This window comes from Garra rufa, chromosome 2 (genome assembly GCF_049309525.1).
Source record: "Garra rufa chromosome 2, GarRuf1.0, whole genome shotgun sequence".
NCBI classification, from domain to species: Eukaryota; Metazoa; Chordata; class Actinopteri; order Cypriniformes; family Cyprinidae; genus Garra; species Garra rufa.
In genome coordinates, this window is record NC_133362.1 from 32,742,815 (window position 1) to 32,767,900 (window position 25,086).

Sequence of the window (25,086 nt, forward strand, 5' to 3'; positions counted from 1 at the left end):
CATATCTGTAATAACAATCTGCTGGGCTCAAAGAGATATATATAATAAACAAAGAGATCAGGATGCGCACGTTTTACTCCTGAATTGTAACTTGCACTATCAGCCAAAAGTTCTTAGTTTAAGTCTCTTCTGCATTTATTTGATCCAAAATACAGCCAGAACAGCAGGAATATCTGCTTATAATATCTGTATTATTTAAAGTCAGTATTTGTTATTATAAGTTGGCTTGAGAAAGCCGGAACAGACGTTTAAAGAAGTTTTGAGAATTTTAAAGAAGTTTAGAAAAAGTTTAAAGAAGTTTAAAAGTATAAAAAAGGTGTAAATTTAGCATGATTCTACCATGACTAACAAATCACTAGCATGATTTTAGCATGACTAGCAAGTCACTAGCATGATTCTAGCATTACTAGCAAGTCACTAGCATGTTTTTAGCATGATTAGCATATTGTTAGCATGATTTTGACAGACAGATAGATAGATGAGTTTAAATGAGTTTGATTGGATTAGAAATATAGTTCATAGAAGGGAAGCTTGATTGAGTCTCAAAGGATTCTGGGAGTTTAAATTTGAATTTTGACAGTTGGAGTTTGAAAAGTCTTGGCTCATTTGAACATTCCGTCAATGTAAGTCAATAGGATTTTTCCCAGTTTTAATCGTGATTTTTAGGAAAACCGTAAGTCGGATCAGTTAGAAAAGATACAGCACACCCGCTGAGATCAGACTGAAGATCTGGACTGAGTTTGGAGTTTGTAGAGTTAAAGCTCTAGGAGGAGATACAGTCAGAACATTCTGGATAGGAAGAAAATAGCATCTCAGTAAGTTGGCTCTCTCAAGCTTAATTAATTAATTAATAGGATTACAGCATTCACTTTTCTTCATTGTTAAAATAAAACAAATAAAAATAGTATTTTGCTTATTATTATTCAATACTGACATTTTATTTTACAGTGCAATATGAGAACTACAATAGTAAGAGGAATCCGTCTATCATTCGTCCTTTCCATTTTCATGCTAAAGATAAAATGTAATATGTATTAAATAGTAGGCTATATAATTTATATATAATCAGACTAAGTATTTTTTTTTTCTTTGTCATTTTTCTTTATTTCTTTCGGTTAGTATTTGGATTTGTTGTTAGTCATATCCTCTGGGTCTGAGTGCAGTGGTTGTAGACAGATTAATCCTAATAAACATGCTGCTACAACTGAAACCATTACATTAAATACTTAAAACAGTGTATTTCTATAACTTCAGCAGCGTGCAGATCCTCCTTTATGTCAGGACCGTGGCGAAGGCAGCGCGGTCAATCGCCTATAGCTCGAGCACATGTAATCATATATATTTTCTATAACGGGAAATCATATCGTTTTAATGACATAATATGTCGTTTTAACAAGACAAGATCTCCTTTCCTATTGTGCTTTGCCAGAGTGTCACAAATGAACAGAAACAAAACTCAGAATTGCATATAAAGTCGCAATTGCGAGAAAAAAGTCAGAATTCTGACTTTTATATATTTATATCTCGCAATTCTGATAAAAAAGTCTATATATATATATATATATTTTTTTTTTATTCAGTGGCGGACACGGCTGCTTCCATACGGTGACGCACCCAGCAATTAAATATTAAAAACAGATCCTGTTGTGTGGACCCTTTTCAATTTTGTATTTTTGATACAAAACGAAATTTTAAAATATGAAAAACCAGGCAATTTTCATTTTTCGTTTCTGATTCAAAATCAAATAAAAAACAAATCAGATTTTCATTTTTTGATTTTCATTTATCAATTGAAAATGGAAAGGACGAATGATAGACGGATTAAGAGGGTCGTTCCGTGTACTTTTTCGTTCATTCATTATTCAATTTTGGAATGAAAGATGAAATTTAAAAAAGGGTGCAGCTTGGTTTTTTGTTTAAAAGAAAAAAGCAGAAATGGCTGTATTTTGTTTTCCAAATGTATTGCTGTCATCAAATAATAATAATAGAAAATTGGACGCATTTCCGATCGTTTTTTAATTTGTAATATTTATTTGTACATTTATTGCATTTCATTTGACTGATCATATCTTTACCCGGAAGTAAATTACACCGTCGTGCGGGTATCAATTATTATTGTCTAGTATATTACTTACTAAGATCCATATTACTATCACACGAGCCAATGGCAATTAAATGCACGGATGCATAGTCAGATAATGAATGAAATACAACTGTTCACCAACAGAAGATTGTATTTGACTCATGCTGCATACGCAATGACAATTATGCCTACTGTAAATATAGATTACAACTACGATTAGAGTTGTTTGCATAAAATGCACCGTGAACATTCACACGTTTGCCTAGCTGTGATAGGCTACAATTTATCTCCATTAATACTATTTTCTCAATTCTGCGCATATATTTTCACGTACCTTACATCAATTGCTCGATCAATATTATCATCACATATTTTACATTTGTAACTGTAGGTACCACAAACTATTTAATATAGCTAAGTTTGTGTATTTTTACTAGGGATGCACCGATATGAATCGGCTGATCATGCTTGCGTGTTTTGTCAGTAAAGCTGGTTCTGTAATCAGCGGTAAATGCCATCAGGTGCGTGATTTCACGTTGAGCCGTATATACTACACACAGCCGTTGTTCACCGACGAGCTGCGCAAATCAATGTTCATTATCAGTGTGAATGTGCGCAGCTCGTCAGTGAACAACGGCTGTGTGTAGTATATACGGCTCAACGTGAAATCACACACCTGATGGCATTTACCGCTGATTACAGAACCAGCTTTACTGACAAAAAGCGCAAGTTATCGACCGATACATATCGGTGCATCCCTAATTTTTACAGGTAGTAAAATACTTTGTGTGCTGCTTATAAACACCAGAGAGATAATGATTCATGAAAAAGATGGTCTTTACTCATCTCACTTGCACAAAATAGCCTAAATACCGTAATAGAAAGTACAGAAACGCACAAAAATACACTGAAATACACTGGGAATTATATGCATTTAAAAATGTTGTTGAAGTCATCCCCCCAGATCTTCTGCATCCACTCAGTCCGTACGCATGCAGCGTCAACGGGGAATGAGACGAAACGGTACAAAAATGCACACAACGATGAAGTGCTGAGTCTCCTCTTGAATCCTAAAAACACTCAATGTGAAAAAATATCTCTGTGACGACAAAATCATGGATCAGATTCATTACATGTTGTTTAAAGGGCCAAAACGGGTCAGCCTCCGAGAAGTGACAAGTTCTGGTTATTGTTATTAAGTTATTGACAAGTGGTTAGGTTTAGGGGCAGGGGTTGGGTTACGTGCTCGTAAATGTGTCTGTTGTGACTGTTTGCATTGAACAATCACACTCCAATACATATGCAATAATGGCAATATTATTACCCAATAGATCATTTAATCATGACCATAAAATTCACAGCCTTTCGCGTCAGCTTATTGACGCCAAGGGTTTCTTATTTAAAGTAGTGGAGGACTCTGCACGTCCAAAAATGACGCTGAAGGGGTACCCTGTGCGTCAAAATGCGACGCCAAGGGGTCCTGGCCAAACGTCAATATGTGACGACTTGGGAGTGAGACTGTGTTGCGCGAGCGCACATTCAGCTCTGCAGGCCTGGTGCTATGCGTATTTAAATCTCCTCTGATGCGCATTTTCCTGCATTAGCCAAAATCATGACAGTCAACCACATCCAGTCATATGTGAATTAATGTAAATATTCGCTAAAAACACACAATAAAGACAGCAATGATGCAGTCAGGACTGTGGCACCGGCTTGCTTTGAAATGTATTTGGTTATTGCGCCCGCTGCGTCTCCTGCACCGAAGTCATTTTAAACAGTACATAATAAAGAAAACAATACCTTACAAATAAAAAGGAGTCGATTTTTATGATCAGAACTTCCTTAAACCAGTGAACCTGTAAACCTTTCAGTCCAAGTAAACGAATGCGTTCAAATAGAAAGTTTAAAACGATATTCATAAATGAAGCATATACCCACTTTTCTTCCGGCACCACTAACGTTACATCACTGATTATCTTGTTATTACTATGATTTGATTTATGGTTCATATTCATAATCGTACAGTATGTTGTTGCCAGTTTAAAGGGCGATGTTTCCAAGCACTTTCGGGCTAAAAAAAAAGCTGTTTTCATTTGCATTACAATGCATAGTATGTTTATTTAATGGTCGCGGGTGCGGGGCGGGTTGTAAAAATAGACACAGTGGTGCGGGGCGGGCTGGCTCGGGCCAAATAATTTCATAATTGCGGGACCCGCGGGTTGAGATAAAACAACAAAAAAAAAAAACAACCCGCGCATCACTATGGGCCAGTACTTCAGGTGAAAACTTCCGGTGATCTGACAGCGAGAACGAGAGACAACAGCAACCGAGTTCCATTACCACAGAGATATTTTTTTTCACATTGACTGTTTTTAGGATTCAAGAGAGGAGACTCAGCACTTCATCGTTGTGTGCATTTTTGTACCGTTTCGTCTCATTCCCCGTTGATGCTGCATACGGACTGAGTGGATGCAGAAGATCCGGGGGGATGACTTCAACCCCACCAAATTTTTAAATGCATATAATTCTCAGTGTATTTCAGTGTATTTTGTGCGTTTCTGTACTTTCTATTACTGCATTTATTTAGTGCAAGTGAGATGAGTAAAGAACATCTTTTTCATGAATCATTATCTCTCTGGTGTTTATAAGCAGCACACACAGCATTTTACTACCTGTAAAAATACACAAACTTAGCTATATTAAATTGATTGTGGTACCTACAGTTACAAATGTAAAATATGTGATGATAATATTGATCGAGCAATTGATGTAAGGTAAGTGAAAATATATGCGCAGAATTGAGAAAATAGTATTAATGGAGATAAATTGTAGCCTCTCACAGCTAGGCAAACGTGTGAATGTTCACGGTGCATTTTATGCAAACAACTCTAATCGTAGTTGTAATCTATATTTACAGTAGGCATAATTGTCATTGCGTATGCAGCATGAGTCAAATACAATCTTCTGTTCGTGAACAGCTGTATTTCATTCATTATCTGACTATGCATCCGTGCATTTAATTGCCATTGGCTCGTGTGATAGTAATATGGATCTTAGTATTTTTAGTGATACTAGACAATAATAATTGATACCTGCACGACGGTGTAATTTACTTCCGGGTAAAGATAGGATCAGTCAAATGAAATACAATAAATGTACAAATAAATATTAGAAAATTAAAAAACGATCGGAAATGCGTCCTATTTTCTATTACTATTATTTGATGACAACAATACATTTGGAAAACAAAATACAGCCATTTCTGCTTTTTTTCTTTTAAACAAAAAACCAAGCTGCACCCTTTTTTAAATTTCATCTTTCATTCCGAAATTGAATAATGAATGAACCAAAAAGTACACGGACCCTGCTTCCATAGGGTGACGCACCCAGCAATCAAATATTAAAAACAGATCCTGCTGTGTGGACCCTTTTCAATTTTGTATTTTTGATCCAAAACGAAATTTTAAAATATGAAAAACCAGGCAATTTTCATTTTTCGTTTCTGATTCAAAATCAAATAACAAAAAACAAATCAGATTTTAATTTTTTGATTTTCATTTATCAATTGAAAATGGAAAGGACGAATGATAGACGGATTAAGAGGGTGTGTTTTGATCATTTGTTTTTCAGTTTGAAATGAAATGAACAGAAATAAGAAAACAACCTCTTTATTCATTTGTTCAGATAAACACAAAAATTAGATTTCGGCTCAATTTCTTTTTTCATTTTTTGGTTCATGTGTAGAAAATGAATAAACAACTTGTTTCAAATTTGTTTCAACAAAAACAATAGTACTTGTATTTTTATTTTATTGCAATCTTAAGAACAACAAAAATACATTAAGAAAATCACATGTTCATAACAAGCACAAACAGTTACAAATTATTTAAACAATAGATTTACGGCTTTAAAATGTCCAGCTTTTGTCTCTTTATTTCTTTTAATGTCCTCATATTATTATTAAGGTTATTTTCTAAATGAATAAGACGTCATGATCTGCGTTGTAACACAAATAGCCTGAATGAAAGACCGTTGGATTTTCCCTTACTTTCAAACAAATAGTCTTCTTAGTTTTTGGATCATTATTAATTTAATAAAAACACAACAACGATAAAATAGCACAGTGATCACTCGCTTATAAACACACTTTTATTAACACAATGATTAAGCCGGATGATATATAGGCCTATATCCTATAACCTTATAAATGAAGGTGTTTGGATTTTCCCATTAACACTAATGCACAGTTTATGGTTCATTACTACTTTAATATCGTACAACAAATGTATGATGTCCAACTTTAATGAACAAAGCAGAACAAAGACAAACTCAGGTCTATTAAAGGGATGAATATAGGCTCTATATATATATTTATTAACAGAAGTTGTCATGTCTTCTGTCTCCGCTATCGTCCTGTCAATGGTCTCTCGTCTCGTGCTGCTCCTGCTCTATGAACTCACCATTGTCTGTTTTACAGTCCAACTACATTCAGATTATTTCTAGAACAATGGTCAATATTTCAATCAGTGGGTAGCACAGCTTCACCATTAAATCCATACAGCAGATTAATATTCAAATCAATATTTTTGTGAAACAGAAGAAAGCCGTCAGAGGATTATCATTTGGTAAAAATAAATAAATACATTTTTTACTCATTTTAAAAACGAGTCACTTCCTGTGTATTTTAAAAGAAACAGAAAATAAAGTGAAAAAAGCTGTAAATTATTTTAAAGTCTTAAATATATTTAAATAATGTGTAACTATTTGTAGTCTACTTGTTATGGGCATGTGATTTTCTTATTAGATGTTTTTTGTCTTTTATTATATTCAGGTGTAATTTATGTTATTGCTCTTGTATGTTTGTTGTTCTAAAGATTGCAATTAAAAAAGAGTGAAACTAAATAAATAAAGGACTGTTTTGTTGAACTGAACAGAGGAACAACTGATGAAAGGAGCGTCCTGTGATCGTCCACACGTCTAACACACATTTTGAACCAGAAACACTAAAAATCAAGCTGAAATCTTTTTTTCTGAACAAACGATTAAACGATTTCTTGTTTCTGTTTATTTCATGTCAAACTGAAAAACAAATGATCAAAACCTACATGGACCACAATGCATGCACAATACATGGACCAGCCTTGAAACAACATACAGTCAACTAGATCTACAGTAGCTTTAGTCGACTTAAATCTAATGGGTTTCATTACAGTGTGATGCATTTATTAAACTGTTCTCTAAAATGTCCAAACTCTGTATATGTTTCCAGAGAAAACATTTATTAACGTGTTAATATGAATGATATTAAGGTTTGCAATATAGACAGATTTAACCTCTGTGACACATAACATACCTTTTTATTAAAATAAAAAACCAGGAGAATTTGATCCTCTTTTGAATGGAAGCCAATCTAAATAATTTGCTTTCTTTATAACAACTTGCACACAGCATCCTTCATTTAAGCAGACATTTGAATCTTTCTCAGGGCTACTGAAGTGATTCATTTAAAAGCAGTCCGTGTTTTTCTGTCTTTCATTGATTCATTAATAATAAGGACACAGTCTACAATAACTAAATGAAGCTGCTGTCTCTTTAAAACTGACTGCATGGTTTGACTAAAGACATGATCGGCTGTGTTTACATGCACACTCCTCAAAGCAGACTATTGCACATCATTTTGTGTGTATTTCTGCATTGAGACGCAAAAGAAAAATCAATTAAATCACCTCCCTAACATTTTCGTCTCATTTATATTCATTAAAGAGATGGTTTTATCAATTAAAAGAGTTTTTATTTTGTTATAGTCTCATTTTCATCAAAGAAATGTTGTTGACTGAAATGATGGTGAATATTTTTCTTCACAGAAATGAGCATTGCTCCACCTCCGTCACTGTTTTCAGATTTCTCCTGTCAAAGAGCATGTTTTAAATGAGAAGCAGAGCTGTTGTGCCTCCACTGAAGCAATCAAGAGTTATTCACATATTTTGGTTCAATTTATTTCAGTGATTCCCATTTTTTAACCTATATATTGAAATGTTTCTTCTGTTTGAGTTTTCTGATCAGGGTTAAAATACAATACTACCATTAATGTACAGTAGGGATCAAAATTACAACAATCTAGAAATACTTGATTTTTTTAGAAATGTTAACTTTCATCACTCAAAATTGGACAAACATTATATTAGATTAGACATGTTATACTACATATTTGACAAAATATCCAAGGCATTTCAATCAGAACTTTTTTTTTTTTTTTTTTTACACATTGTGATCAAAATTAGAGAACAATAATGACTGTAGCACAAGAGAAGATTACAGCTAAATTTCTGGAGGCCATTTTGCCAAACATAATGTTTCGATCTGACCCAAATAAATGAAATCTTCTCATTAGTGTGTGCTTTCAGTCTGAATTCTCTTAAACATGCTGCAGAAAAGCAATTCCAGTGTTGAACCCATTCTTTATTGAGAGTCTCAGCATTGTCTTGTTTTCATTGTAAAGATGCAATATTCAAAACTAAAAAATAAATAAAATCACAGATTTTGAATGAATTGATTTCTCTTGCAGTGAAAATTAAAGTAATGTTGCCAGATAAATTGGGTTTGTCATATAATTAGTTCCAAGTGAAGGATTAACACTTGTCATATATGTTAGATCATTTTGATCAGAGTTCTTTATAAATATATATGTATTTTAATAATATATACTGTTTCTCTTTATTCAGCCATAGTGTCATGTTTGAGTGTTGGTCTGTGCCAGTAAATCACGTTGGTCTCTATAATGTTGTGTTCAGTGTTGGGCAACTTACTTACAAAATGAGACACATTATATATTACTAGTTACTGTCTTTTAAAAGTCATTAGTTAGATTACAATATTACTGTCTCTAAACTGTAATGCGTTACACTACTTTTGAGTTACTTTCACCAAAATATCCACCCATTATAAAATGCCTAAATATAAGTTTATAGCTGCTCATTATACATTCAGTGGAGGATAGCGAGCATAAAATGACAGAAACATATTTAGGTAGGTCTACTGTTATGTCTATTAATGTTACGTTGTAGTTTAGGTTAAACATGGATAAGCACAAACCACATTAATACATTCATAAATAACACCGGTAAATAAATCAGAGTGTTATAATGTTCAACACAATAAATAGCTCATAGTCTATTTGAAACAGTTTTCAGAACAAAACAAGAATGAAGAATATAAGTTGCTAAACAAGCCAAAACCAATGAGGGTCAAAGCGAAACTGAAAGCAAGCATTGTTCAGACGCAGTCTACCTCTCTCATTCAGCATGAATACAATTAAATGTGTTCATATTCCTGATGTATTTGAATGATAAACTATTATGTAAACCAGGATTTATACGTAACACACTTAAAAACATCCTCCTCACGTGAGCAAAGATGTGTTTGTCCCGAGCTCAGGCTGAACGGCACGGATTGTACTACGCAGCACTATTTATTTGACCAGTGTTTCTGTATTTGGTTGACTGTAATTTATTCTTATCAAGCTACTTGACAAACGTAGAGAGCTAAGCTAACAGTTACTCTTCATTAAATGAAGCTTCACTACACTAAAGCTACAGCCTTGGCTAATGTAGCAAGCTAAGCTACGGCAACACGGCAAAAGTAGTTCACTACATCTAAGCTGTTTTTCACATTTTCATTTTTCTATTGAACCAACATCAAACCAATCAATGCTCTCTCAGTGATCAATAAAACTGTCAGTCATTCAGGCATAAAAGTTCAGTTCAGTATCATGTCCAGGGCTGGATTCAGCTCATATTCTCACAGAGGAAAACTAAATTTGGGGAGTTGAATTCTTTCTTGAAAATCTTTATTTTTTTATTTTTTTAAACAATGGCACCTGTTTCTAAATATTGAGTGAATAAAACAGGGAAAACACAACATTTGTATAATTTTATCTCTATAATTGAATAACATATAGCCTATATATGAATGGGTGTTTGTCAGAGTTTAGTGTTGACAGCTTCGTAAAAATATCCTAATGGAAGCGCTGTAGTTTTGCTGTATATATCTACTGAAGTATGAAAAATACAGCACACAAATAACACTTTAATGTACTTGTGTTTGTGAACAAAGGTAGTCATTTGTTTTACGAATACAGGAGCCTGATTTTTGTTTGAATTGTCAGAATCTGTAGTACATAACAAAAAAAAACTAATCACAAACATTTACAGTCAAGACTGTTGAAAACAAACACGTGGATTTGACCCAGACCCTGTTTTGGGATGTCAAGCAACATTCTGTTGTAAATTTGTTAACCGACAATAAGAATTTTTAACAGAAATAATCGCCTGTTTTTGTTTGCTGAAGGTTAAAGAACCCGCTAACATCAATTGAAAGTCTTTGAGAGTAAAAATGAAACGGACAGGTCACGCTATGCTTATAATAAGTCACATTTATTACATTCTGAAATAATCAGGCCTACAGCGTAATGTTATAATGTACCAACAGATAGTTTCCCTATATTATAATAATAGGTCTAGCTGTAAACAATCCAAAACAAATGCAAAGTGAAACTGAAAGTAAAGTTGGGCTTATGTAGACTACCTCTCTCCTCACAAATCCAAATAGTTTCCATATCTGCGATGCATTTGAAGCCAAACTATTATGTATTAGATACCTCATGCACATCGACAGGAAAAAATATCACGATGAGCAAAAATGTGCCCAGGACCGATGGTCACGCTGAACTGCACTTAATACACACTATTTAAATTGACTAGTCTAATTTATTGGTGATGTTTATTTTCTAAATTTTTTTTACATTTACATTTATTCATTTAGGAGACGCTTTTATCCAAAGCGACTTACAATTGGGGATGCAACAAGTGATTCGTCCTAAGGAGGCAGGTCAACCTAGGAAGTGCTCAAAAATACCATATATCGGCATTGTTAGATAAGTACTGGATAGAAAGGGAAGATCAAGAAAAGAGAGAAGGTTTTTTTTTATTTTTTTTATTTTTTTTTTTTTTATTATTGAGTCAAATAGTGTCGAAAGAGATGGGTTTTCAGAAGTCGCTTGAAGGCAGTTAGGGAATGTGCATTCCGGATATGGGAGGGAAGGTCATTCCACCAGGCAGGACTATTGAACGAGAATGTTCTGGAAAGTGATTTCATGCCTCTCTGTGGTGGTACAACGAGGCGTCTTTCATTAGAGGATCTCAGAGATCTAGAGGGAGTGTAAATTCGTAGTAGTGAACGTAGGTATGCAGGTGATGAGCCGGTGGCTGTCCTATATGCCAGCATCAGTGTCTTGAACTTAATGCGAGCCGCCACTGGTAGCCAGTGAAGGGATATGAAGAGAGGTGTGACATGGGCCTTTTTTGGTTCATTGAAGACCAGGCGTGCTGCTGCATTCTGAATCATTTGTAGAGGCCTGATTGTACATGCTGGAAGACCAGCTAGTAGAGCATTGCAGTAGTCCAGCCTGGAAATGACCAGGGCCTGGACGAGGAGTTGTGCAGCGTGCTCTGTTAGGAAGGGCCTGATCTTTCTGATGTTGTGCAGTGCAAACCTGCAAGATCGAGCAGTTTTAGCTATGTGGTCTTTAAAAGTCAATTGGTCATCAAACATTACACCAAGATTTCTGGCTGAAATTGAAGGGGTAACTGTTGATGAACCTAACTGGATTGAGAAGTCATGTTGTAGAGTCGGCGTGGCAGGGAAAACAAGGAGCTCAGTCTTTGCTAGATTGAGTTGGAGATGGTGTTCCTTCATCCATGCAGAGATATCCGCCAGGCAGCCTGAGATTCGTGCAGCTACCGATGGATCATCTGGTTTGAATGAGAGATAGAGCTGTGTGTCATCAGCATAGCAATGGTAGGAGAAGCCATGTGCTTGTATGATGGGGCCTAGAGATGTAGTGTATATGGAGAAGAGGAGGGGTCCAAGAACTGATCCCTGAGGAACCCCAGTAACCAGTTGTTGAGTTTTGGATACCTCACCACCCCAGGCCACCCTGAAAGACCTACCAGTGAGGTAGGATTTGAACCAGTGAAGTGAAGTTCCTGTGATGCCCAGCGATGAGAGGGTGGACAAAAGGATCTGATGATTCACTGTGTCGAAAGCAGCAGATAGGTCCAGCAAAATGAGAACCGATGATTTGGAATCAGCTTTTGCAATCCGTAAGGCTTCAGTGACAGACAGTAGAGCAGTCTCAGTTGAATGGCCACTCCTGAAGCCTGACTGGTTGGTATCCAATAGATTGTTCTGCGCAAGAAATGAAGATAGCTGGTTGAAAACAGCTCGTTCCAGCGTTTTTGCTATGAATGGAAGGAGAGAGACAGGTCTGTAGTTGTCTACAAGTGAAGTGTTTAGAGTAGGTTTTTTGAGCAGCGGGGTTACCCGGGCCTGCTTAAATGTAGTAGGGAAGGTGCCTGTGAGAAGAGATGAGTTGATGATGTGTGTGAGTGCCGGTAGGATTGTGGGAGCGATTGCTTGGAGAAAGTGCGAGGGGATAGGATCTAAAGGACATGTCGTCGGATGGCTGGAGAGGAGAAGTTTGCTAACTTCAGCCTCAGAGTGGGGACTGAAGGAGAAGAGGGGAGTTCCAGATGCGGGTGAGATCAATTTTAGTTCTTGTATGTGTGGAGCTGAGAACTGATTGCTGATAGATGCAGTTTTGTCTGTGAAGAATGTGGCGAAGTCCTCAGCTGTTATAGTAGTGGTGGGAGGTGGTGGAGGGGGGCAAAGCAGTGAATTGAAAGTTTTTAAGAGGTTTCGTGTGTCTGGAGCATTGTTGATCTTATTGTGGAAGTATGAAGATTTGGCAGTGTGGACTTGGGTAGAGAATGATGACAGCAGAGACTGATACATACTCAAGTCAGACGGATCCTTAGATTTGTGCCATTTCCTCTCAGCTGCCCTAAGTTTGGAGCGCTGCTCACGAAGAACCTCGGATAACCAAGGGTTTGAGGGAGCAGCCCGTGCTGGCCTGGAGGAGAGAGGGCAAATATCATCTAGACAAGTCGTGAGAGTCGAGCACAGGGTGTCGGTTGCTGTATTAGTATCCAGGGATGAGAAGTGGGTTTGAGAGGGAAGAGAGGAGGATACTAAAGACGAAAGGCGGGAAGGTGAGAGAGAGCGTAGGTTTCGTCTAAAAGTAACAGGTAGAGGGGTTGGTGGTGCACAGGTAACTTGATGTAGGTCGAATGTAATGAAGAAGTGATCAGAGATGTGTAAGGGTTTGACTGCTATGTTATCTGTAGTACAGTTACGTGTATAAATGAGATCAAGTTGGTTTCCAGATTTATGAGTGTGTGTAGTGATAATGCGTTTGAGATCAAATGAAGCTAGGAGTGTATGGAAGTCAGCCGCATAGGGTTTGTCAGGGTGAATGTTAAAGTCTCCAAAGACTAGAAATGGGGTGCCATCCTCTGGAAATGAGGATAGTAGCACATCCAGCTCTTCTAGGAAAATGCCAAGTTGAGTAGGAGGACGATAAATTACTACAACATGGAGTTTGATGGGAGTTGTTATAGTCACTGAATGACATTCGAATGAGTTATAATTGCCAAGAAGAGAATGGGTTGAGTATTTCCAGTTGTTAGAAATGAGCAGTCCAGTACCGCCGCCCTTTCCAGTGTAACGAGGGGTGTGGGAGAAGGAAAAGTTATTAGACAGAGCGGCTGGGGTTGCTGAGTTTTCTGGACGAATCCAGGTCTCAGTCAAACCTAGGATGCTCAGGCCAGATTGCAAAGAAAAGGCAGAAATGAAGTCAGCTTTGTTGACAGCTGACTGACAGTTCCAGAGGCCAACAGTGAAAGAGAAAGTTTCAGTGGAAGAGATGTGAATAGGATGCAGATTAGAAAGATTGCGTCGACGTGTGCGTTTGATGTTAGCGCGATGTGTAGAGTGCACCGGAATGAATTGGAAACACATGATAGAGGAGGGCAGAAGTAGGAGTGAGATGAAGGAAAAGAATACCGAAGTGCGTTGCTCGGCTAAGTCGCGTAGGACAAGTCGCTGTCTTTACCCTTGTCGGTCTTCACACGAGGAGGCTGAACGCTTCCGCTGACGCTTCAGCGTCAGCTGCTATGATGCAGTTAAATACACCACCAAATGACTGTTCAGTGAGAACAGCTGGGTACTCCCCCTCTGCTGAGTCAGCCCAAATAGATCGTACGCAAATGGCTCAAATGGCTCAAATGGCTCAAATCGAAACTAAGATTGAACGCACTTAGCACATCTAAGCGCGCTCAGGAAAGGGAACCACGTGAGAACAAAAGCTTCCCTTGGCCGTGGCTCAGTAGTCTAATTTGATTAAGTGCAATCAAAACTATACTTTAACACCAAAAAATGCTAGCAATACAAAGCACCAGAACGAATAACTGCTTTCTGAGAGTAATTTAATGTAAATACAATTGAATTAATCCAGATAAATACAATATCTATGTAAACAAACTACAACAGTCCGTCTAGACCCGCGTAAAAATGTACTAACAACAACGAATTAATCCAAGTCTACATACACATATGGATATATATATATATATATATATATATATATATATATATATATATATATATATATATATATATATATATATATATATATATATACACACATAGGCAGAGATATAGATAACTAGAGAAGTATAAAATAGATATAAGCAAGAACGTCTTATCTAGCAGTAGCAAACGCAACAATTGCCTATTAACATACAGTATTTAAGTACTCACTTGCGCGCTGTCGTTCTGTCCGTGCCCGAGGACTGAGAAATCACTTAACCTTAATGAAGAGGCTGCAATAATAGTGTGTGCGATCAAACAGCTGACAGATGAAATAGCCTTTTCTGTCATTTTTGGTCATACTTACAGTAAAGACAAAGTCCAAAAGCTTGAAGTGTCAACAATATTAGCAAAGAGTTTGAGAATTGGTTTGGGCTGTTAGAGCACTGGTCCGTTCTTATTTCGCTATGGAACCTTTTGTTGTTGCTAAATACGAATAGAAATTAAAACATTTTGTCTGTGGCCATGAATTTGAGGCAGTACCTGCTGCAGTTTATTTTTTTTTTAGATATTTTGTTATCGACAAAGAGAATATGCGTAAAAAAACTTTGCGAAATTTACTGACTACAGCCTGTTTCTATCCAACTGGCATTAAAATGGTGTACATGACGACATAATTCCAAAAAAAACAAATTGTCTGAGTTTTGGTGTTTTGCAAAAAAGTTGACCTTAAACTGTTTACATTCATAATTTCACCTATTGCACAAATATCATAGGCTAGTAGTCTGTTCTTCATCCATTTGAAAATAAAAAATTTTTGTACTACGCTTATAGATTATTTCCTTGGGCATCAAGTAATTTTCCTAAACAGCTGCATTATTATTATTATTTTTCTGATTAACTTTTATTAGATTGTATTGGAAATGGGAATGTTATTTCAGTTATTGTATTTCTCCAAACCCACAATCCACGGTTGTTAAGACCGTTAACTGACAAGATTATTTTAAATTACTATTAAATGACGTGGCTGTGACCCATTAAAATACCCAAATTTGCTTTCAAGAGAATAATTTTATAAAAAGCAGTATGAACAACAGAAGGTGAGGATTCACATGGTCACATCACCTGCAGCGCTTCTGCGAACGGAGAGAAGCATAATAAATATATAAAATAAATGGTCCCACTTTATATTAAGTGTCCCTAATACCTGTGAAGTTACATGGTAACTAGATGTGTACGTAGCATGTAACTACAGTGTATGTACACATTGGTACATTGTATCTACAGCTCTAATACTGGTGTAATTACACACATGTAACAACTCACTGAATAGCATTTGTAAGTACAAATGTGTAACAGGACATTGGTAACAACACTTTATTCACTTCTGGAAGTACACATGTGTAACAAGAATTATGTAACTACATTTTGTAACAACAATAGGCTACATATAATTTTTGTATTCATGTATTTGTGAACACTGAATTAGAATTAAAGTATCAATTTGTAATACCAGTGTACTTACATGGTAACTCCTCAGGAACTGTCTACTTAATATAAAGTGTAAAATGCTCACAACTTAGAGTAATATATCAAATGTAAACCTCTGTGCAACACTTTTATATCAGTGTACTTACATGATAACTCCTCAGGAACTGTCTACTTAATATAAAGTGTAAAATAGTCCAGCCTAGTTTCATTGTTTATAAGTTGGTATTTATACGTATTTTTAGATGTACAAAACGTACATTTTTGTGAGTTTTTATTGATGCGAAAATGTACAATTAAGACGTATTTCAACGTTTAAAACGTATAAATAGCTACGTATGTTTTGCTAAAAACGTAAAATATTTACATATCCTTCATTTCATTAAATATTCGTATCAATGCCTATTTATCATTTTATTAAAACACGATTTACATTTTTATCCCCCTTAACCTACCCCCAAACCTAAAGCTACCCATTTTATAGCAAATATAAAAGGATATAAATCGTAACTGACAGAAATATATGCAGGGAAATTACCATTTTTACTAACAATATAGCATAAAAATAGTTTTATAGTCACTAATCACACTCCTACCTCTAAACCTAACGTTAACCATATCTCTCTCAGTACAGTAATAAAAGATAAAACATGACAGACAGAAAATTGCAATTACAATCATTTATTTAATGCAAAAATATCAACAGACATACCAAAAAGTAATCCAAATGGCGATGCTTTTGCAGCCGCAGTCCTCTCTGGCAGAATACAGTAGGTTTGTTTGAGGTGCAGAGCGGAATTAAAGTTATTATTCGCTGAAATATTATCCAGATTATTTTCCTGATCCTCTCCGTAAATGCAGCCAAAGAGTATGCGCCCGCGCAACATTCAAACATATCTCACCAGAAACACGGCACTTCGTAAACTGTGACGAATGCTGGCGAGAGCCAATGAGAGCTCGATTTTCCTACCGTAAAAACTGCCGTTTCCTGACGCGGTTGTATTTGAATTCGTAAATTATTTGGGCATGTTCCTCGCAATGGTATGGATTCTGAAGATCTTATAGCGCACAAATAAAATTGTTTCATTTTATAATAATGATGCGTGTTCGGTGTATTTTATGGTTTTATTGTTAGTCGCAGGGATGTCAGAAAACGCCTGCTGTGTCCCACCGCTACAAACGAAGTTAATATTACATAAATGGTTAAACGATTGTAGAAATGTTATTTGTTTTAAAGGTTTAAAGTGTAGTCTTGTTAAACATTATGTTTACATATGCTTGGAAACGAGTTGGCAACAGAAATCACACAGAACAGGATGGAAAGTTATAATTTCATATTAAGTAAACTATTTAATAATGCATTTGAAAACACAGTTTATATATTACTCTGTAGGTTGTGACCATTTTACACTTTATATTAAGTAGACAGTTCCTGAGGAGTTACCATGTAAGTACACTGGAATTACAAGTTTATACTTTAATTCTAATTCAGTGTTCACAAATACATGAATACAAAAATTATATGTAGCCTACATAGGAATCATCACGATTTCAATAATGTTTCAGGGCATTCCAAACCGGTAACTGCAGTATTGAAGACTGTGTGAAAGTGTAAAAACTTCTGTGAGTACATATTGTTGTTACAAAATGCAGTTACATAATTCTTGTTACACATGTGTACTTCCAGAAGTGAAAAAAGTGTTGTTACCAATGTCCTGTTACACATTTGTACTTACAAATGCTATTCAGTGAGTTGTTACATGTGTGTAATTACACCAGTATTAGAGCTGTAGATACAATGTACCAATGTGTACATACACTGCAGTTACATGCTACGTACACATCTAGTTACCATGTAACTTCACAGGTATTAGGGACACTTAATATAAAGTGGGACCAAATAGATAAATAGTCTTATAGGCGAAATATATTTTTTCTAAATAAATAAATTAACAAAACAAAAGAAACTGTAGCAGCCTATATGCAGAATTTCGTTTCATTTTTGTAATGCGCTCTTGAGAAAGCGGCATGTTTCTGTCATTTTAAAAATGTTTTGTTTTTGTTGTGAATGTACACAAAACTTAGAGTAGTTTCAAATAAAGTCTAACTCTTATGTGACCACAAAAGGAGGAGTAGTCTGTTGTAAGTTGTTTGCACTTTTATAAGGGGGAAACTAAGTGTTCGTTCTGGCGCACAATTAAGCAGCTACTAACTGCAGAACGCAGACTATTTACTGTCATTATAAAATACAGCCAGCCAAACATATTGAAAACCATGCTATTTTACTTTACATCACTCTACAACTGTCATGATTTGGATTTCTGCCCAGCTGTTTCTTTCTTTCTCTCTATTTGTGTCTGTGCTTGTGTGTATCCTGGGGCATGGCTAAGCACTCCTCTCTGTGGCTGATTGCTGAATGTGAATCACCTGTTGCCAATCAACTCATCTGCCTCCAGTATTTAAACCTTGGGTCTTCAGTGATTCTCTGCCAGATCGTTTAGTCTGCCTATGTGACTTCACTCCACTTGCAATCATCCTGCCTGCCACGCCTGACAAACAAACTGCTGCCTCTGCTCCACCGGCACCTTTCTAGCCTGTTTAGTCACCAGTTCACCTCAGCCAACAAGCTTCAACAACATATGGAATCTGGATTGTGTTGCTTAAGTTTTGGCAATAAATTAATTTTATTTGCATTACTTTTAGTCTGTTTTCTGCTTTTGGGTCCAAAGCCATGTTTGGTTGCAACAACAACAAATCCTTTAAATTTAATTGTAGAACAGAACCGAGAACAAAACATGAAAATATAAGCTAACAAGCCAAAACGAATTAATGTTGTACTTTTTGCACAAAATGAATACATTTCGACTCGCAAAGAAACAGCAAATTAAGATAGGCCTATGTATATTTGACAGGTAACTTGACTTTTTCTTACCATAGGCCTATGTAAAATAATTTTAGATATAATCTAATCTGAATATGATTTAATGCTTACAGAGAAACAGTGCTTTAAAGTGAGCAACACCACAAACACAGACACTGTCTATTGGCTAATTCTGTCATGTCACACTACTTTTTTTTTTTGTTAAAGCCCCTTTTCTGGACAAAAAGTTTCCACACAAATTTTTGTGACATTTAAACTATCGATATAGAATTCATGCGCTAAAGTTAAACGGAAAAAGATTTTGTCAAAACATTTTATCGATAAATGGCATTTCCATCAGCTAAAAAAAGATTTCGCATAAACATCCTTGGATGGAAACCTGGCTATAGTTTTATTGGAATATTTTATTGGAATATTTACATTTATCCGCATATGACTGGATGTGGTGGACTGTGGTGATTTTGGCTAATGCAGGACAATACTGAATGATGCGCATCGGAGGGGATTTAGAAGTGGGTTACGCAAAGCCGCCTGATAAAGAAGTGGGTATACGCCGTATATCTGCATAAAGCCTCCACTACACCACTGACCTTAAGTCTGCAAACAAGCTGAGATGCCTCAAACTGCGCGCCGCCCTTCATTCACGAGAGAGGCGGGAGGAATAATACGGTTTGACTGACAGTTTGAGGAGCCAATGGCGTCACGAGGTTTAGTGGCGTCTCTTACTGACCCAGAAACAGTGATCCGTAGCACTGCTTTGGGGAGTGTCACATTTAGGGCAGAGCACGCCTCTGAAAAACAATGTTTACACCTGTTTGCGTTTCATTGTCGTCTTTTAACGACGGTTGACAAACTAAACACTGGCATCTAATGAAAGTTTGTGAAGTGCATTTACTTTTGATGATTTTGTCAATGATATGTAATTTCAGCTCAGTAATCCACCAGTTTCCAAACACTCAGAATCATACGTCAAACTCTTATGTTTACGAGTGTTAGCTGAACTGGTGGATTCACGTGTTCATTCATTTCATATATAGACTATGATTTAATAAAAACAGATTTTGTCATTTTAAAGGTCATTTTTGTTGCTTGTCTTCACTCATCTGACGCATTTTGTCTCTTCTCTGACTCCGCAGCTCTGTTCATTAGTTTAGTGTTAGTGTCCAGCTGTTTGCAGGAGTTACTCTTGTTATTTCTCCATAACGGGAGTGTATGTGAGTGTGTGTGTGTGTGTGTGTGTGTGTGTGTGTGTGTAATATGTGAGTGTGTGTGTGTGTGTGTGTGTGTGTGTGTAATATGTGTGTGTGTGTGTGTGTGTGTGTGTGTGTGTGTGTGTTATATATATATGTGTGTGTGTGTGTGTGTGTGTGTGTGTGTGTGTGTGTGTGTGTGTGTTATATATATATGTGTGTGTGTGTGTGTGTGTCTGTGTGTGTGTGTAAAATGTGTGCGTTTGCAGACATACATTTCTTCAGTCCTGCTGTAATCCTGTATTTTCCTCCATGATCCACACTAGAAAACACACAAAGAGACACATTCAGTCATTTATTAAACTGTTGCTATGCAGTACTTGGGTGGTTGCTATGCAGTTGCTATGTGTATAACCAAATATTCGGCCGAAAGACTTTTATCACAGAAGCAACACGGCCAAAACAGTATTTTGATGCAAACAGTCTGAAGCAACACATCTGCGGTGTGGATGTATTTCAGTATATCTGAGAAAGACCCACGGATAGCGATTTGCTAAACTTGTATTGCCGAAATTTCAAGAGGGGTGTGTCTGCAGTGATGAGAGCAGAGATCGAGACACATTTAGCTTTCAGTGAGTGAGAAACAATGGCTTTACGTTTGTGTTACGTCACAATATTTTATATATATGCCTTTTCTATATACTGTATTTTTATAAATATTTATGTTTTAAACCGTGGAGGTGAGCCAATGGATATCACACAAGCAACGCGAAAACTGCGCAATATGTTAAAGTGAAAGTAAAACTGACAGTACTTTCAGCATCTGACATGCATTCTCTCAGAGACAATGAGAGACGATTATACTTCATATGCTGATATTACCCTGTCAAGATGGCGCTGCAGATGGCAGCCTCTGTGCTTAGCTCTCCAGTTGTTTTAGTGTTTTTGTTCGTTTTTCCTGTTTTTTGTTTTGCAAACACGATCAGTTTTACAAGGGATGAACTGCTAAACATTAGGCAGAACCAGGGCTGGACTGGGACAAAAAAACGGCCCGGGCATTTTGACTAGAGACCGGCCCACCAGGTATTATTTGAAAGGCCATAAAGCCCTTGAATGAAAGCAAATGCTCTTGTGACAGTGATGTATAGGCTACTGTCTTGATGGTATATATGTATCAATCTAATAAACTTAACCCTTGTGCATTGTTTCAATTTACAACCTTTCGTTATGTTTCGTGGCTGAAAACAGCCACTACTTTAAACTGCTGTAAAAATGTATCAGATAAATATTTTTTTCAAATTTTTTTGCATAAATCTATTAATCAACCTCAGTCCTGCTCAAAAACACTAAATGTTTAAAAAAAAAATCATGATTTTAACTCTTTAATTGCCAAATTCCTAAATGATGTCACTGATTTTGGAAAAAGAAAAACACAAAATTACTAATTTTCAATATAAAAGGTAATTGTGGCCTGGATTTTGTTTTACCTTTTTAACAGTCTTGGACATGTGAAAGATTAGTAAGAACATTGGCTTTCATGCATTGTTAGTTTTGGCGCAGCATCAGGTTTTCTTTTTTTCTCCCTCATTTATTGTTTGTGGCTGTTTTTGCCCCATTGACTTCCATTATAACCACATTTTTTGATTGCAAAGCCATGACACCATATAATGCTGAATTCTTGATTGTTTTTGGTTTTCCCTGTTGGGAAGGGGTCAAATTTGTAAATTGTACTGTTGATTATCAGTTTGCCCCATTAACCCCTTAGATAGGCCTTTGCAAAAAAAAGCTTAGTTTTACATAGAGTTCTATGGAGTTTAACGGCATATTATAGTGTGTGTGTGTGTGTGTGTGTGTGTGTGTGTGTGTGTATGTGTGTGTGAGCGTGTGTGAGTGTGCGAAAGTGTGTGCGAGTGTATGAGAGTGTGTGTGAGTGTCTGTAAGTGTGAGACAGACCTCTGTGCACCTTGATACATCTAAGAAAAAAAAAAAAGCACTTCAGCTCTCAGAACTATACGGTAAACATATACATAAATATACTTTCTTTATTTTTGTTTACTCCATGTCGTTCTGAGTGCTGAGGTGCTTATTTAGATTTTCTCAGGGGTATCAAGGTGCACAACGGTCTCTCTCAGACTTTCACACACTTTCACTCACTTTCACACACTCAAAGACACACATACATACACACACACATACACACACACGCACACACACAAATTTGACCTATGTGAAAAAATGTGGTTATAATGGAAGTCAATGGGGCAAAAACAGCCACAAACAATAAATGAGGGAGAAAAAAAGGAAATCTAATGCTGCGTCAAAACTAACAATGCATGAAAGCCAATGTTCTTACTAATCTTTCACATGTCCAAGACTGTTAAAAAGGTTAAAAAAAATCCAGGCCACAATTACCTTTTATATTGAAAATTAGTAATCTTGTGTTTTTTTTCCCCCCAAATCAGTGACATCATTTAGGAATCTGGCAATTAAAGAGTTAAAATCATGATTTTTTTTTAAACATTTAGTGTTTTTGAGCAGGACTGAGGTTGATTAATAGATTTATGCAAAAAAAATTGAAAAAATATTTAACTGATACATTTTTACAGCAGTTTAAAGTAGTGGCTGTTTTCAGCCACGAAACATAACGAAAGGGTAGTAAATTTGCCCACAGTGTACTGTTGAGTTTTTGAAAAATTTCAAAGCATTTTCCCCAAATATGTATCAAAATAAGATTAGTTACCAAAAATCATTCCATTTGCTTTAACAGAGAAAAAGTTGTGGCCAAATTAAGACTCAACAGCTCCCCTAAGTGGACGAAAACGTCCCTAACAACACATAAGGGTTTAATCTACACCATATTCCTATTCTAAACAGTAGGCTACTTAGCAACCAAAAGACTGCTTGGTTGAGTTAACCTCCTGAATAGAGCTGGGTATCAATTCAAATTTCAAGAATGAATTTGATTTCTATTCTCAAGAGTTAGAATCAATTTACACGATCCAATCTGATCCAATCTGTTCCAATTCAATATTGATATGGGTCAGTCCTATTAAAAACGTTTTTTTGAACTGTTACCTTAATTATGGCTGTATTGCAATGATGCAACACTGGCTGAGTAACAGTTCACTGGGAAAAACTGTTCCAAAGCCTTAAAATGTCTGTCTGGACTTTTCATTCCTATTTAAGCAGTACAAAATGGCAAACAATGTTAAACAATTAAACCGATAACTGATACATAATTAGGAATGTTTTGATACAGGCAATTATCATTCACAAGAATTCATTTAATTTTCTGATACATTTTAGCATTAAAAAAAAAACACAACTTATCAATAAAATATATATTTATGTATAAAAGACAAAAACATTAAAGTAGTTAGTCTACTTATAAATCCAAGCAACTTGTATGTAAATGTGCAGCATCACATCTCCTGGTGAATCCTAATTTGAATCTAAATTATATAAGTGTAGAGGGTTTACGGTGAATTCTAGCCTAATCATTTGGTTTCATCAGTTAGTTTCTGCATATTGCACTATCAATAATGAACAATCTAATATTAACCTAATCAATATTTACATATAGCTAACTAATAGAGTTGCCAAACCCCAGAAAAAAATATTAGGAACCACCCCCCACCCTCATGACGCTTACTCGACTTTAATTTAATGTACGTGTAAAACAAATGCACAGAAATCAATTATTTTCTACAATAATTAAATAGATTCAACATCTTTCTTCAACAGAATTGCAGACTGCACAGATGGTCCCTTTCCAAAGGAAAAAGTATAGCTTACTAGGGTATATATTAGACTTAATATTTACTATATACGATAATGATTTATGGATTTTTTGACCACTAAATCCAAATGGTTGTATTATTTATTAAAAGCCAGACATTTTAAGTGAGAATAAAAAAGAAAAGTATTTCCCCTACAGTTGTAGAAAATGATCCTGGTGTTATTTGTTTGTTATTTGTCTCTCAGAACCAGTTCATAACTTCCCATTAACTTATTCATGTCACCTAAAAGCTAAAACTGTTTCTCCATCACCTGTTCAAATCTGATGATTCAGTAAGGACATCTCTTGGTTTCATCTTCATTTTTTCCTCTCACCAGATATCCAAATCGATATTATGACCAGCAGCTTTTACATCTGTGGCTCCAGCAAACATCAGCTCATATTAAAAAGTAATATTAAAACAATTCTAACAACAAGTTATTAAACGTGCTGCTGCTGTTTTGCGCGACGTCCGCTGGTTTCCTCTTTCTAGCGCACAGTGGGCGATAAACGAGAGAGACGGGACTGGTGACAGAAAAGCCGATCATTGGCTGATCATTGATCAGTTTCATAATTGAAGGAGCATCAGGAGAGGGGAAGGGCAGAGAGAAGAAGCCGCTGCACAGCGTAAAGACAGAATAACTCCAGCTTTGAGTCTTTTTCTTCTTTCATTCTAGCTGAAGTACGGGACAAATCGCATTCCTTCTCACCTCAATACAGAACACGTAATATTTTTTTCTGAATACGGGACGATTCCGTTTTTTTACGGGACGGTTCGTAGCCTAACCCTACAAACTAACATTATGAACAATCAGTAACATCATAGCACCAGCCCAGTAGCATGGAAAATCCATCATGCTAGCTAGTACGCAGTATGAGTTATTTTAACTGACTGTAAAAAGTTAGCAAGCAAAACGAAAATAAACCCTGTCTGTGATCTGCAATGAGAGCCGTTGTCCAAGCAAGGGGGAGGGGACAACTGACCTCTTCGGCTGTAATTGGTCCAGCCCAGAGTCGATCATGACCAATTGGCCAATCCACCACCTTTTATAGTTTATACCGTTTAAAAAAAACTAAAAAAACATCGGCCCGCTAAATCTCCTACCGGTTTTTGATTATTCGGACGTTTTGCTCAACATCATAGTTGGCGGAGCTGCGCCGGTGCGCTCGTGAAGCTTCG

At 36.2% G+C, this 25,086-nt stretch overlaps 2 protein-coding genes across 2 annotated transcripts in view; both read right to left on the reverse strand.

Moving 5' to 3' along the window:
- Positions 1-25,086, reverse strand: part of gfra4a (GDNF family receptor alpha 4a) — a 404,626-nt gene that overhangs the window by 179,506 nt on the left and 200,034 nt on the right. The window lies entirely within an intron of this gene.
- The window catches only part of LOC141325753 (protein NLRC3-like), a 156,529-nt gene that overhangs the window by 1,818 nt on the left and 129,625 nt on the right, over positions 1-25,086 (reverse strand). The gene's annotated exons all lie outside the window — the stretch shown is intronic.